This window comes from Columba livia, chromosome 9, assembly GCF_036013475.1.
Source record: "Columba livia isolate bColLiv1 breed racing homer chromosome 9, bColLiv1.pat.W.v2, whole genome shotgun sequence".
Classification (NCBI taxonomy): Eukaryota; Metazoa; Chordata; class Aves; order Columbiformes; family Columbidae; genus Columba; species Columba livia.
Window position 1 is genome coordinate 15,817,433 of NC_088610.1, and position 12,498 is coordinate 15,829,930.

At 36.8% G+C, this 12,498-nt stretch overlaps 1 protein-coding gene across 7 annotated transcripts in view; it reads right to left on the minus strand.

Moving 5' to 3' along the window:
- Nucleotides 1-12,498, minus strand: part of PLS1 (plastin 1) — a 45,619-nt gene that overhangs the window by 26,235 nt on the left and 6,886 nt on the right. Inside the window, exon 1 of one of the 7 annotated variants that reach the window (XM_065072996.1) lies at nt 9,494-9,906. The exons of the other annotated variants lie outside the window; for them this stretch is intronic. The gene's annotated coding sequence lies outside the window, so the exon portion shown is untranslated. Of the gene's footprint in view, nt 1-9,493; nt 9,907-12,498 lie in introns of those variants that run through there. 7 annotated transcript variants of the gene reach the window in all.

A 12,498-nucleotide genomic window follows, 5' to 3' on the forward strand; every position in this document is an offset into this window, starting at 1 on the left:
ATAAACGCAAATTAAGTTCTTACCTTTGATTTTCTAATACAAGAGGCAATGAGAATCTTTTTGCTGCTGTTTTTACTGCTGGTAAAAGAAGTATCTTTGGGAGAGAATATCCCATATTATGACATACCCACTAAGAATTCTTTATCTATTTGTAATGAAAAACATACTCTGCAGAAAATGCTGGGAAGGTGTCTAGAGTTAAAAGAAATCCTGAACAAGCTATCTTATATGTAGTTAAACCTATATGTATAGTGACACAAGCAATGCTCAGAAGTTAGCAACGAGTAGCTACCAACTTTTTCAAAACACTACTTTTTGATAAACAAAGCACCTATTAGTTCAAAATACTATAAAATACCATGACTTTCTTTTAAGTAACATTTTTACACTGTTATTTTTCCTTTTTTTTTTTTTTCTTTTTAAATCTGTGGGGTTTATGTTTTGGAGTTTGTGCTTATCTGAAACCAGAGTTAGATATCCCCTGCAAAAAGAAAATGACTTGGAAGTTAAGATTCCCATGTAACAAACTTCAACTGGGGGTCAGAGTTTTAAGGAAAACAAATAACATGAGATGTGGTAAAATCTTCTAAGATAGCAACTGTATTGCCAGACCATTCAAGAAAATACAAGAAAACTTTTATCACAGGTGTATGTGACTATTGTCTCAAAGTACAAAAGCAAAAATATTTATTTAGGCCCTATCTGCAGCATAAGCATTTATTTATCTCCACTGACACTGTTGTGTAAGAGAGAGAAAAAACAAGTCATGCTTTATGTAACTGACTCATCTCAGCAAATGTTTCTGCTTCTTTTAAAGCAGTAGTTTACTTTTCTTCCATGATGCTACATAAAAAGAGTTCTTAAAGAGTGGGTTATTTTAATGAGAGCTTGTCTGTTTTACCTAGGTGAGTATTTTCAGTGTCTTCACTGGGATGCTCCTGTGGGTCACGCAGGATGTGGCCTTGAGTGTGGGTGGCAAGTTAAGTCTTTTTCCTTCATGTCACTAGATCTTATTTAAGTACTAAAATCCTACTCATCCATTTTGCTAAGCTTACTAGCAGCATCTACCAGCCTCCATACTCAAAAGAAAAAAAAACAAACACAACAATACAAGTATTTGGAATATATATTCAGAAAAAAAAAAAATGACCTTAGAGATGTTTCTGGAAGTGCAAGTTCTTTGAACAGAAGCCTGATGTGGCAATTGCAAATAATGAAATAATGAACTGTGGAAAAATCGGGGGAGAAAAATAAACATTTAAAACCCAGTTACTAAGGAAATTTAAAGGACTCTGAAGCTGCAACAAAACAAACAAAACCCCAAAACAAAAAAACAAACCAAAACAATAAAAACCCAAAAGACAATCCTCTGAGCTATAGGAAGAGTAAAAAACAACATGCCAAAGCACAAGTGAAATATTTAGGCACGCAGGTGCAAAAGACACCACCACTTCTGTCATACTGTTAATGTTTTTAAGTATTTACCGTTACCATAAGCCAGGTTTTATTAAAAACAACTTGTTTGAAGTTGCAGTGCAATTAGTTTCACCCCTCCCCTTTTATGGTTCATATTTTAGATTTTCCATCATATTATATTTGAGAAAATACCAACCCTTGATTTCCAAAGACACTGATTATTTTAGCAACACTGTAGAAACACCTGTTCTTGAATGAAGCAGATAAATAAAGCTAATACATCTGCTCTAAAGACACAATCTTAAACACCCTGTTATATAATTACAGGGTAAATTAGCTGGACAATTAAATGGCAGAATTGCTTCAATCATGGTTCTGGCATTCAGGAGCCATCTAGTTTGAGCAACCAGAGACACCTAAACTACTCAGACATTTCAGACAATTTCAATATGGAAACAGGGACCTGCTATCTAAGCTAATAAATACCTTGCACCACCCAAGATGACTCAGTCCGCACGCAATTCTGACAAGATTTAACAGTAAGCCTCCAAAGGTACACCTCTACTGGAACTATGACTACGTGCTGAAGGATATATTTGATTACAGAGAACACATTTCTCTGGACCCCAGTAGTGTTCATTTGACACTTGGGATTTTCTGTAGTCTATGCTTACACTAAACCACCTCCTGCCACCCCAGGACAGGGTAGCTACAAACACAGTTTTTATCCTGAGAAAGTGCCCTCGATTCTCTTTTAAGTCCTCAGCTTAACACGAACTGACAATATTAACCTCTCCCTAACCTGCCTTCTACACCTGGAAGGCTTTTCATATCCAAAGACAATTCACTGGGGTCTCCTGGAAACATTCCACATCGAACATGAAAACAGACATGAACTACTGTTGACACTATCGTGGTATTTCTTTGTGTGCAGAGGAGTATCTGTGCCTGAGCAACCACACAGGATGAAGTGAGCAGCCCAAATGGCAGCTCCTGCCACTTCTTTCACCTGTTATCAAAGCTGTCAGAAAAGGCAGAGCAGTTAATTGCCAATCAGGCCCAATAGTTTCCTCCATCCCTGCAGGCAATTTATTTTCCAGCTCTTCATTTCAAATTCTATTTGCCTTGTTTCCATGTGCAGCTGCTTCTGCAACAACAATGGACATGACAAATGCTGACTCAAGAGCTTGTTTTCTTTTGTTGCTGTTCTTTTTGGGCAGCTCTAGGGACACACCTCCTCTGACTCTGGTGCAAATACCACTCCATTGCTACATCATCCTTAAATCTGTTAAACCAAGATATGCATCAAATGTTCCCTTTAGTCAGTAAGGAGAGAAAAGAAAAATGCTGCTGTATTTTAACTGGGGAAATGCTAATTAAACATCAGTGAAAATACTTGCATATTATAAAAATTTAGAGCATTATAAAAATTTATAAAAAAAATTTATAAAAAAAATTATAAAAATTTATAAAAATTTAGAAAATACACATACACTAGTTTGGTTTTATTTGTGCATGTTTTTGTGGGTTTTGGGGTTGTTTTTTTTTGGTCCCTCACACCTCAGCTTACATTGAAACACCTTTTTACTTATGCCAAGATTATACTTGACCCTCAAGAATAAAGATTAGGGGCCATCTAAACCAATACTTTAAACAATGTGAAAGGACAAATTATTCCAGGTGTCTCACTGGTGGCCTGTCACAAAACAGCAGTGGAGAATAAGAGTTGTCACAATAAGTTAGAGAGTTAACCTTCATGACAAAATTAATAATCAAAAGGGTTCAGTGACTTTATAATTTTTATTATTATAGAAAGATAGGTTATCTTTCCAATATCAGAGAAAAAGCTGCAGGAGACATTAATAGGAGGGAATTACACTTCATGTTATCTGAAGTGAAAGAAGTTTTGATTGCAGAACAGTCCTCTGAATACAGAAAGAATCTGATACACCTAAAGAAAGATGAGCACTGGGTCTTATAAAGACAGAAGGTACAAAACCAGATCCACTCCTAATGAAGCAAAGAGGATGCTTGTAAACCTTTAAAACAGGAGAGCACTGAAAGGTAAAACTAATTAGCTATATAAAGACATATCTATATATTTTTTTTAAATACAAAAGATATTGCAACTGATGAAGCACATTGTTTATTTTTGAAAGCAGAGGCAGAGTATAATTATGGTAACAGATACAGTTATTAACAGAGAAGCAGGAAGTGGAAAGTTCTTTAAGCAGCATACAGTCAATCTGAAGCTTCACTACCTGAAGGAGTCAGTATGTTTCTCAGCCTAGCCTTATAAACATGGCTGGATACATTCATCACCATCAAAAGTGTTTAATGAATAGAACTGAGAGGATAACAATGTGTAAGTGTTATGCTTCAACATATAAACTGACAATCCATGGATTTTTCCTCAGTCTTCTATGTACAGCCTTACACAGTGAATAAGGTACAATCTGAGATTGATTTTTTTTTTTTTTAAACTTATTCCAAAACGGTATGCACTGATCTTTGCTTGAGGAAGACTATCAAAGCAGCCAGAGTGATAAGATGCATATTTCATGGCCCAAAAATTTATGTAAGAAGACTTAAACTGACGTTAATTATTAATAGGAATTTATTCAACATAGTACATTAACTCTGGTGAATAGTAAGATCAACATTTTCCACTATGCCTTTAAGCTAAACACAGGTGACTCAAGAATAAACAGTAAAACAATAAGCTGAGCTACCTAATTGTTAGATTGGTCGTGAGTCTGATCTGACTTTACTTAATGTGTTTTATACCACAGAACAATTTCATGAGGCTTAAGTCAGGATGAAGAGCAATTCTGTTATAAAGCAGATACATGTTAAATTTAGAAAGATACCTTTTCATCCAAACAAAATGCCTCCAGTATCCTTTGGCTGCTGGGTACACAGAACAGCCATGCAAATTCATCAACAGTATCAGTTTCACATAGTTTCCTTCACATGCATCATTCAAAAGGATCTCAGACTGCCTGTGCCTTGTATTGTTGCATTCAGCACTCCTACTAAAAAACATCAATGGAAACCTTGCCTATACCAGGGGAACCACTTATAGGAAAGCAATTTTGGAAAAAAAAAAAATAAAAAAAAAAATGCTATCACATGCAGAGTTCATTGAAGTACCTTGCCTGAAACACTCTGCAAACCCAATCTGCTTACAGTTCAGCTACATCAACACTCCGGGCTGAATTTGCCCAAACTGATCATCTCAGACCAGGTGTGATCTGTTCTGATTTGGTTAATTAACTATTTTTTTAAGAGTTCAACAAGTTTCACCTGCCTCCAGGACAGAGCTGGGAGTGGTTTATCTGGAACAGGGATATCAAATCTGTCTACCCAATATTCACAGGCAAAGTGATGCCTGCTCATCCAACATTAACCCAGATGTCACCTGATCTATAAAACTCAAAAAAATTCTTGCTTGGATCTGTTGTGCCAACATTTCTTCGAGGCTGCATTCTTCCTTTTCATTTGCACTGACCACGTTGCTGTCTAGAACAGCAGGTGATACACAAGGATTCCCCCCGCAATCGCTCCTTGCAGGCAAGGGAAGGCAGGACACCTTCCCTTGCATTCCAGACACCACAGGGAATGCAGGGGAGTGAACTCCAGACTGCCACATTCCACAACCGATGACAGGCCACTGCTCCTTGTCTCCTTTGCTTTATACAACAAGCTGTGGTATTGATGCACATGTCATCAAGAGCGCATCTGAAATAGTGACATTCTCTGTGAACCTGGCACGCTGAGGGGATATGAGTCAATCCACTAGCCCTTTGGAGCCGTGTGCATGAGTTGCTGCTTTCTAACTGCATTTTCTTACGTATATAAATACAGTCGTCTGTAACACACTAGTTGTGGTTAAATCACTTTTGCAAGAAACACAGAACGGCAAGGAAGTTACATTTGTGTATCTCTGCAATATGACATGTCCTGGTCTCCCTGCCTATTAGCACATCATTTCCAGATTTAAAAAAAAAATGTAAAAAGCTGCTTCCATGTAACAAGTAGCTTTTCTTTAGGACTTGAGAATACCAGGGAAATCAACATTGGAAATACAGAAACAAGAATTTTCTTTTGATAACAGACGACACTGTTTTTCAGAATACAAAATCAGATTGTCTGCTAAAACAATTAAACTCCTTAATCTGAAGCAAAATCATCCCAGGTTTGAGATGGGCTTTACATTTTACTTGATGTAAGTTTCAATATTGAGTATTCTGAAGTATCTGCATATTTTATGTAATTTAAATATAAAATATCAGCTTTTCCATAAATGAGGGAGTACAGAATCAAAGTACACAATACAAAATGATGAGCAGTTGTGCCATAAAAAGTGGCAAATTAAGGGACAATGAAATGTTTCCCTACAGAATCTCCAACATGGTTAAATTCAAAGGTCCAAAGTAAAGCTTGGATACAGTGAATCTGCTGAATTGTCACTCGCTCTTGGCTGTATTATGCACAACCTTTGCCTTGGTGACAGTTAAACAACAGCACACACATGGTATCGAAGGTCTGTCACGAGCAGTGCAGACACATATGGAAAATGAAAGCACAGTAGGAACCTAATACACTCAGACCATAAATCTTAATTACCTTTAATGTTATCTCAACACCCTCCATGATCAATTTCAAATATTTTAAATATGTTTCATTCCTCTACAAAAGTATTTAATCAGGAAAAAGAACACAAAGGGCATAAGGACTTAATGTTTAACATAAACATACCAACTATCCACTGACAAGAGACTGTTTCCACTAAAAAGTGTTTTCAGAATTCCTGGTGAATAAAATAAGCTTATGGTCTCATAGAAATGAAGTAGAATAGGCAAGAATAGAGGTGCTATAATCTACAGTAGAAAAGGATGGTTCTATTATGCCCTTTAAAGAAGTTTGAGCCTACTACTGTCTGGCCAACAGCTTAAGGACAGAGCTAAAGGCACAGAGTTTAAATGCCTCAGTGACTTCTGAAGTCAGGAAGTTTTGCCACCAACCTATAGCAATTTAGCTCTGAAACACCCTAATTGAGCCTTAAAATTGTTCATGTGGAAAGTCATAGACATACCCACCAACATTCTGATTTTACAATAATAAACTCTTTCATCTGGCAAAAAAAACCTCAAACATACACCAACAAACCACAAAACAAACAATCAAACCACAAACCCTGCATGCCATGAGTGGCGCACAAGGACAGGAAAGAACAGGCAAAAACAGTGGCAGGAGAAGCGGGATGAGGGAGATAACATCATGCAGAAGACCTTCCCTTTGTTGAGCAAACCCTCAAACAAGTGTCTTCTCTCACCTATTAGAAATTGTACATTTGTAGAAACCACCAGCATTGCAACAGATGTGATCTTTGTGGGTGTGGTATTAATCTTCCCAATGTAAATAATTTTACTGTTGCTTTAGTTTCCACCATACTGTCCAGAGTCTGGAATAATTTTAATCTTTTACTAATATAGTTACAACTAGTGCCCACAACGGAAATTCACAAGTCCTGGTACAAAACCCACGAACCTTGCAGCCCATTTTTGAGAGCTGTGTGGCTTACACTTGAGAGACCATTTTTCACCTCTCTGTTTCAGATAGATCACATAGTTACAATCAGGTCTGCCTCTATTCACAATTACAGTCACATGTATTTGCAATGAAAAAATGTATTCAAATTAAGCATTAACATGTTTTCCTTAGCTCAAGAACACTATCAAGCCTGCCCACAACTCAAACTAATAACAGTAACAGAACTGAAGGAACCCCATCATCTCATTTTTTTAATCCAAAAGTCTGCAGTTGGGCTTTTTAATAAAAAGTAAACATTTAAAGGTGTGGTTCTAGAAGCAAAAATCTTGCTTTTCCATTATACACATGGCAATGTCTGTATTCACAGAATCAATTATTTCAGAGCTGTATTCAAATTAGTTAGCAAGGTATTAACAGTTAGGATGGGGGTCAGGACAGATTAAGGTGACTTGGTGGAAGAAACTTCTTTATAAGTGTCAACATCATAATGTTTACACTGGTCCAAGGAAGCATTTGACTGAGCCTTGGAGGGAAACCAGTTTTGTCTTCCTTAAACAAGCTCAATCAACTTAATATACTGTTTTATTTTATATGACCTTTTCTTATCTCCTCTCACCAGTAATATCATTTGCCCTCTGGATGGATCATTTGATACACTCAAAAAACGAGTTTGTTATACTGAAACCTACATCCCATGCTGACTCATCACTTGACTTTCGCATACACAGATGGGCTAAACCCTCCTTTCCAGAAAACTTCTGCAAGTTCCAGCTCTTCCTATTCTGCAAGGCTACCTTTGCCTTACTGACCTTGTCCCCATACCAACCAACCATCTTTACCCACGTGAAAGTCTTTGCTCATGTATCATCACTTCTGAACGCACCACCCAGGGATCAGGCAAAGGCACTGTCTCTGGATGGCCAGAACTGGCAGGAATCATGCTTTCCAATTAGCACAGGAAGCTGGTGCCTCAGATGCTGCCACCAAAAGCAAGGAAAAAATGCAAGCTGAGCCAACATCACAGACACCATAGCACAGGGTGCCAGACCCAGAAATTATGGCAAGACCAATGCCTGCTAAGGTCAAAGCACCATAGTAGTTTTAAAAAGCAAACACAGATGCAAAGAGTCTATCATTAACATATAGAAAAATCTGATGAGAAACTAGGAAATAGTCATAAAATCAGTTTGACTTATTTACCAGTTGCTGCCCTGAATAGAATTTTTTTTGAAGTCCAAACTTGGTTTCTCAGTGACATTTCATTAAAGCAAACCACAATAAAATATAAATGGAAAGGCTACACTCATAAAAGCAAGTTCATTCAGGGACTCCACTCTCAAACCATTCTTCTGTGCCTAGGCTGACATTACATATCAAGTTTACAAGAGCAAAAGTGAGTTAAAAGACACACCAGCAAATGATATGTAATGTCTTTCTTCCTCTGTCTAGATTTATGTGCATACAGCATTTGCTAGCATGCAACTACAATAACAAAAATTGCATTATTTTGATAGGAAATTCCCATAGAAATATTTTCTGATATATATCTTAATATATTTCTGATATATATCTTAACAAATCCTGAAATCCTTATTGAAACATTCAGCCCCAAGGCTGACAGCATTCAAGAAGAGACTGGACAATACCCTCAGACACACGGTGTGAACAGCAGGGGTGTCCTGTTCAGGGACAGGAGTTGGGCTCCATGATCCTTGTGGGTCCTTCCAACTCAGGACATTCTGTGACTCTATGATTTGGATTAAAAAAAAAAAATTGTGTACACAGCAGAAGTGTTGATGGGACCCCCATCTCACAGACGGGTTTTCTGTTTCTGGGTGTCCTAGTAATCTACAAATAGGATTCACAACTTGGGGTTATGCTTTAATTATTCTTGACTTCTTTATTAAACTATAGCACCGATAGTTAATTACTAAACATAAAAGTTAACCAGAAGCAAAAGTCATAACCTAAACTCTTCAAAAGGCAATCACATGCAATACTCTAAACAATTAAAAAAACAAAGAAAGCCTCACAGTGTTTTAAAATTACTCACACAAGATGACATTTGCCTTCTGTTTTCAGATACTTCACGTTATTCTCATATTAACTTTTCAAGCTTTCCTCACATAATTTCTCAAACTGACTTCCGAGATCATCTTCAATTTTTATAGAAAGCTCAGTCAAATTATGAGAAGTGATGATATTGAGGAAGTCACCATCTTCTGATCTGACTCTAAATTACAATTTAAATAGTATGTTTCTAAAAGTGATAATGCTATTAAAGTACTTGCATGAATTCATAGTAAGGAAAAAATAGTAATCAGAAACACTAAGGCACAACAAATAGCACAGTTTTTCACTATCTACCAGCTTCCAGCACAGCAATTATTATTATTACCAATTTCACAGACAAAATTCTGCTGCTCCTGTTAGTAAATTATGATTTCACATTACATGCTTCACAATTTTTCAGAGTTTGCTGGATTTTGCATTTCTTCTACTACAATCAAAGTGTACTCACCTTTATTTGTTTAATCTGTTACAATAGCATTGATACTTTTACAATATCTTTCGCAAGGCTCTCAGTTTTTGTCCCAAGCCTCTATTTCTTCCAGATTCAGTGCTGCTTGAGAGGTAGGACGTACTGTACTCAGTGTTCCTTGCTAAGGAATTTATCCTTCTATGGCACTCATGACTTCAAAAACATATATTTTTTTTAAGCCAACTGGAACATTATGAACCATTTTTGTCTTCTCCAAGTGTGAAGAGAACATTTAGTTAGCACATAACTTAAAAAGCAAAACTCTGAACAAAGCTATCGGTGAACAAAGAACCAAAGAGGCAGAGGGGGAGGGAGAACTTAAAACAGTGCGACTGCAACACTCCAGAAAACTCCTGCCTTTATCTTTCCATATGCCGGCCCACTGGTAGTCTGAAGTAGTAAACCACAGGCTGCTACAAATGCTAAAACTCTAGGAGGGAGCCACAGGCTCTTACTAATGAACTTAGTTTTGAGGTCACCCCAGAAGTTAATCATGTGAAGATTAAGAGTAACAATAGAAATGCACATTCATTCTCCTGCCTTCAACAATTTAATTTACATCCACATACTCTTCATATTCCAGCTAATTTCAATTACTGAATAGTTCCAAATAGTTGTGCATTGCCATAGTATTTTTCAGTTTTCATTAGTTATCAGATGGCAGTATGGCCTCCTGTCACCTGCTAATTCCTCGTTCAACTCTACATGGTTCAAAAGATTATTAGAAGATTAGACTGAGCAGCTACTATACTACAAGCAAGCCAGGATTTTCTGTCATGGAAAATTCATAGGTTATTTTTGTTTTTCTTTTTTCATTGGTCAAGCTAGAGGAAAAAGGAGGGTCTTCCATAGGACATGGCAAAAGCAACTGGCAGCATTTCAAACCCCTCCAGTCTGTGCAGAGTCCACAGATGGACAAACGCTGCCCCTGTGCCAGTTCACAGCCCTAAGGAGCTCTGGCTGCTGAAGTGCTGAGGGTAAAAGGAGCACACTGGTATATCTGAGTCACTAAATCTAAATAGAGAGTTGTTTGTAGCCACTACCCTAGGAGACTATCTGGGGCACACATGAAATTAATTTGCTGCTACTGTAGTTCTTAATAATTAGGCCAGAAGAAAACATCTACAGTTGTTGTTGCCAACTGTCATTTTTAATCACATTTTGAAGAGGAAAAAGAAATTTCTCAGCATATATTTTTGTAATTAAATTTTTCAAAACCTCAGCCTTAGGATTCAAATGATCAGGAGATAGTTTTCATTTAAGAAAATAAACTTGTTTGTGATGCTTCGGTGAAAACTTCACTGTCTTTCTTATGAAAAAAGGAAATAATTTAAAAAAACTTTATAAACATAGTTTGAGCTGGCAACATAAGCAGACATCTTTAAGCGTTTAAATCATACATTGAAACAACATGAAACAATGAATAAAGATGTGCATTATTTTATTAACGAGAAATAGTGTTTCCTTTATCCAAGTATCATAAAAACATTCATCTTATAAAGTAGTGCTAGGCTAATAACAACCCTTACAAACCTAAAAATGATACTTTAAAAAAATTACCGGTTCCTTTAAAAATAATGACTTACAGTTCCATAAAGTGAGAAAGGTATGCTTATATAGTTATCTTCAGTGTAGTAACTATATGGCACAATACTTACTACACTGAAAAACCCTGTAAACTGCTGATGCAGATTACCTTTGTAAGGAGTCTTTTTGCTTTGTTAAACATGAATTCTGAGTTTTCTTAAATTTAATATGTACTTATATTTGCTTTGTGTTAGCCATTTTACAATGCCTCACAGTAAAGTAACAACTGTATGCTCTCATAGCCTGCAAAAAATGCTGCACTCTTCCATAACTGCCAGATAACAGCCCAAAGTGTTTCCAAACCATGACACTTCCAACATAAAATGTTACTATTTCTTATACCACTTGTAAGTCCTAACACTTGTTAGGACTTTGAGAGCAGGCTTCCATGTGTTCAGCAAATGAAATCATGTAGCTAAAAACTGTCTCTTTCATAAGAAAATGATCAACTATAATCAAGTATCAGATAAACCAGTTTTTTGATAAATCAGCTCTTTTACGAGGGCAAAAGGTCTCTGGAGGAAATCTTACAAGATATATATTTTATTTCACATAGTATTTTAACTACATTAGCAAACATTTTGGATTTTAAGTTAGCTACAAGTCTGCACAAAGGGGCTCATCCTCCTCCCACTGACCTTCACAAAGACTGAATAACCCTGTCATGTTGTTTTCTGTCTCTTTGTACAGTGACAATTCATGAAAAATAACTTGTATTTCCAGCTCTCCAAAGTTAATGCTCCTGAGCATTAAACATCCATATATAAATCCCTATTTTTAAACTTCTAGGCATGGCACAGAAATACTTATTGTGCTATCACTATCAATCAGCAAGTGAACACTGTGCAGGAAGCATGAGGGACAAGCTTTCCCACTCTGACTGGTCTGTCTCCTGGCTGAGGAGTCCGGCTGACAGCAATACACCTGAACTGACAGCTTAATGAAGTACTTCTTAGCACACAGACTACAGCAGCACCCAATTACTCATCCAACATATGCTTATTTGGTTGAGAAGGACTGATAGGGATTAATCCTATTGAGTTAAATTGCCTCGATCTTAATTTACTTAGTAAAAAACAGAATGGTAACTTAAAGAATAACCTATATGGCAGAAGAGTTTGTCCCATAGATTAATCACCACAAATATTATTTCAGGATGAAAAGCATGCAGAAACTTTGGAATGCAAAAGAAATGCATGCATCTATTTCCATAGATCACATAATAATTTCTGCTTTCCCCAAGGCACTCAGTCTATCAGACAGAACTTCATTAAAAAGCCCAGCATGACTGACCCAGTAGCTGTCTTTCACCACAAGAGGAGGGCTGCCACTCCAGAATGCAAGCCACCTTGTGAAAACAAACACACCACAGACTGCCAGAAGTAGGGATTTGCTCT